Raw genomic sequence first — 4,342 nt, 5'->3', positions numbered from 1 at the left:
AACCCTTACTAAGTAGAATTCTCCTTTCTGTGTTGCCGGAAAAGGGGGCCGGAAGTACTTTTGCGCAGAACTTCTTTCTGCGTAGGCGGCCTTCGGCCGCGCTTATGGATTATAACCCTTACTAAGTAGAATTCTCCTTTCTGTGTTGCCGGAAAAGGGGACCGGAAGTATTTTTGCGCAGAACTTCTTTCTGCGTAGGCGGCCTTCGGCCGCGCTTAGGGATTATAACCCTTAGTAAGTAGAATTCTCCTTTCTGTATTGCCGGAAAAGAAGGGCGGACGTATTTTTGCGCAGAACTTTTCTCTGCGTAAGCGGCCGAAGGGTTTTGAGTCGAAACTGTGCATGTATGCATTACTTCGGTTTTTGTCATATGCATTATTTCGGTTTTGAACCGAAACTGTGCATGTATGCATTACTTCGTTTTTCTCATATGCGTTATTTCGGTTTTCAAACGAAAGTGTGCATGTATGCATTATTTCGGGTTTTTCATATGCATTATTTCGGTTTTCAGTTGAAACCGAAATAATGTCTAAATGCACAGTTTCCATATGCGCAATTTCGGTGCCCCGGTCGGATAATCTTTTTCTTAAGCAAGTCATCTATAATTCGATTGACTTCAATTCTCGGCAAACGATAACCGCCTTGGTGAACAGAAGGTCCGAGTGTTTGACGTAAGTAAGATCTTAGCTTCGTAATCAATATTCGGAAGTTCTTCAATCTGTTGTCGTACATAAGTGTTTTTTATCATAAGACGGAAGTTGTTTGACCAAGCTAAAGGTAATTGAGGGTTTACGTCAATCTCATCATTTTCACTAATTTCAATATTAAAATCTTCTTTGAGGTCCGGAATTACACTGGCTTTTCTTAAGATTGGAGTGGCTTTACTGGACTTACGTTTACTGTCACTATCATCAACGGAAATAAGCGGAAATTCGTTTTCTAGTTTATATGTGGTCTGTTTATTTGAGTATAGCAATTCATTGTTGACATACAAACGTATGGAAAAAGTATTTAAGAAGTCTCTTCCTAACAATAGTGAAAAAGGCATTTCGTTATCGGTGAGTACGTAGACTCTTAACGGTTTAACATAGTTTTTAAATTTAATAAGAATACGCTCTCTTCCGGATTCACTTTAACTCTCCCGATCCCACTAAATACACGCACACTTCTACTGTATTTTGCTGTAACTGGGATGCACGACTGCCGAATGAAACTAACTACAAGGACTCCCGGTATCAAGCAAAGTAAAAAAATGGACAAAATCGGGAAGACAATCACGGTTTCCACTGAAAGAAACACTTACCCTTTCGTTTTTGGATGTTGTTGTTTCCGACAGGGTGGGTGTATGATGTATTATGGAACGAATTTCCGTCATCCCTTGTCAAATTTGGTTTGGAGACCAAACCAAATTTGACAAGGGATGACGGAAATTCGTTCCATAATACATCACTTACCCTTTCCTTAAAGTGTACAGAACTAAAGTTGCCGTCGTCGTCCAATGCTGCTACAGTCTTGACGGGCAGTTCCTATACTGGTGCTCCTTTGCTCCACACTTAAAACAAGACCCGGGTGCTCGCCTTTTCTCTGCGCAGTCCTTGGAGTAGTGCCCATAGCGGAAACAGTTGTAGCATCTTACTGCTGACATGTCGCCAATGGAGTTTGGCGCGCTCACTTTCTTCTCGGTTGCTGCTCGGAGCCTTTCATACTGTGGTATCAGCTTTTTAAGTTTTTCGATTGTCGCCACTCCGCTAAAAATCAGTGCTTTGGCCGAGATGTCTTTTAGCCCGTCAATGATGAACTCCACCAGTTCGTATTCTTCGATTGGTGCTGACTGAGCAAGTTCTTGCTTGCTCAGAACGTAATACGTAAGAGTTTCTGATTTTTCCCAAACGCGCGTTTCCAATTGAAGGAAGATGTCTTTGACACTTAGCGGCCTTTTAAATTCGTCGATGAGCTGCTGTCTAAGTTTATTCCACCCGTCAATGATGCCTATGCGTAGGGTTGCCAGATTTTTTGGCGCGAAATCAGTACATTAGACTTTTTCATGCTATAAAAATCAGTACTTTTCAGTACACCTTTATTGCAAGCAGAATCATGAATTTAAGTAGCAGATAATACTTTGAAACGCCAGAGTAATTGTTTTTAATAATATCTTGGTATGGGTAAGGCTTCCTCAAGCGGGTCCCGAATTTACCAAGATTAATATTTTTCAACGATATTTAGGCAGCGCCTAGTTTTGTAGTCGAAAAGAACACAGTGTAAATTTTGTTGTTCCAAATAGTTTTTTTTAATGAACAAGTGAAAATTTTTGCAGTGTTTTGGAAATTTTTATTTTTCTTTGAAAGGAAGTATTTATTTATTTATTTATTTCAAAAGTCAATAAACTACAAAGGTTCTTACTGACTAAAACGATACAGAGAACTAAAGTGCAGAAGGCACTAAAATAAAATTCAATTCAATAAACTATAAAATATATTCTTGGGCAAAGAAAAATCAAGCAAAATAGAATTCGAAATCTCGTTGAGTTCTCGAAGTGCACGCACTAACGGGGCGTTTCTTGCGTAATTCGTACTGAGGGCCTTGAGGTAAAAGGGAAGATTAAAACGAAGTGTTCTCGCAGGAATAAGAAATTGAATAGCAAGCAGTAATGCAGGGCAATCGATTTCACCACTTACCAAGCCACGCAAAAAAGACAAGGGACTTAAGGTTAATCAAAAGGAGGCGGGAATTGTACGGAGGGATGGGAGTGGAGAAATTGAGGGAAGAAAGGGCATATATAAGGAAAATTTTTTGAATACGGCAAATTTATGATGAGGTCTCCAGATGAGTGCTGCATATTCAAGCTTTGGACGAACCAAAGACGTGTAGAGTAATTTCAGAGTGTAGGGATCATTAAAATTACTACTATTTCGAAGAACAAATCCCAACGCAGCATATGATTTAGATATGATAAAATTGATGTGGTTATTGAATAAAAAAGACGCATCGAAAATTACACCAAGGTCTTTGATCTCAGAAACTGACTGAAGGGGAGTACCAGAGATACTGTATGACGTTTGCACATCGTTACGTAGTTTGGAAAACGTTACGTGATAACACTTGCTAATATTGAGATGTAGGTGAGACCGACAACACCATAAGTACAATCTATTTATATCTAATTGAACCCTAGAAGCATCTTCAGAACTCTTAATCGAAGAAAAAACTTTTAGGTCATCCGCGTAAAGCAAGAACCTAGAGAACGAAAAACAGCTGCCTATATCATTAATAAGAAGAACAAAGAGTAAAGGTCCTAAGATGCTACCCTGTGGTACGCCAGATGATGCAGTAAATGGAGTAGAAGATACCCCCTCGATTGAGACCACGCAGCACCTATTACTTAAATAAGAATTCAGCCACTTCAGGAATATAGAGTGGAAACCCATCGTGGCAAGCTTGCGCAACAGAATGCAATGGGATACTTTGTCGAATGCCTTGAAAAAGTCAGTGTATATACATGGAGCCCAGAAGAAAACGTGTCAATGCAGTATTCACTAAAGACCGTTAGGTTAGTAAGCGTAGACCGTCCAGCGACAAAGCCATGCTGGTGAGGTGAGATTAAACTCTTAACGGCAAAGTACATTTTTTCCTTCATTATACTTTCGAACAGTTTAGAAATTGTAGACAGCTTGGAGATAGGCCTATAGTTAGTAGCATCGTTCTTTTTGCCACTTTTGAAAATTGGGGTAATAGTGGTTACTTCCAGTTCCAGCAGGTGGTATTAGCGCTGGGCATTTTTTTAGAAGGGCGGAACAAAGACCATCAATGTCAGTCTGAGTTGAGATTTTCAAAGAATTAATGCCCCGAATTATGTCATCAGAAGTAAGACTTAGGGAGCCAAAGTTTAGTGATGAATGTGGGTTATTGTGAGAAGAGTAGCACGGGTCGCTAACGTCGTCATTAGAAAAATTCGATTTAAAAAAATCGGCGAATAAATTGGCAACTTCTAAAGGTGAGCTAGCAAGTTTTTCCCCAAGACAAACCGCAGAAGGAACACCTACGCTGGACTTGATAGACTTAATGTAGTGCCAAAAAGTTTTAGGATTTGATTTAATGTTCGATTCTACACTGAAAATATAGTTTCTATAAAGGAACTTATTTAGGCAGTTGAATTTTTTCAACAGTTGCTGATACCGTAAAAAATTAGACTGTACATTAGTTTTTTTGAACTTATTAAAAAACTTATTTCGTTGGTTCTTAAGTTTTTTTTGTTCATAATTGTACCCCGGAAGTTTGTAGGCCCTTTTTTCTTTATCGGAATATTTTTAAGACAGATTTCGTTTACTCGATATTTAAAAGTACA

Source organism: Rhagoletis pomonella, unplaced genomic scaffold, assembly GCF_013731165.1.
Source record: "Rhagoletis pomonella isolate Grant_MI unplaced genomic scaffold, Rhpom_1.0 Rhpom_scaffold_00007, whole genome shotgun sequence".
NCBI classification, from domain to species: Eukaryota; Metazoa; Arthropoda; class Insecta; order Diptera; family Tephritidae; genus Rhagoletis; species Rhagoletis pomonella.
The sequence above is the reverse complement of the archived record's forward strand: the minus strand, read 5'-3'. Positions refer to the sequence as shown.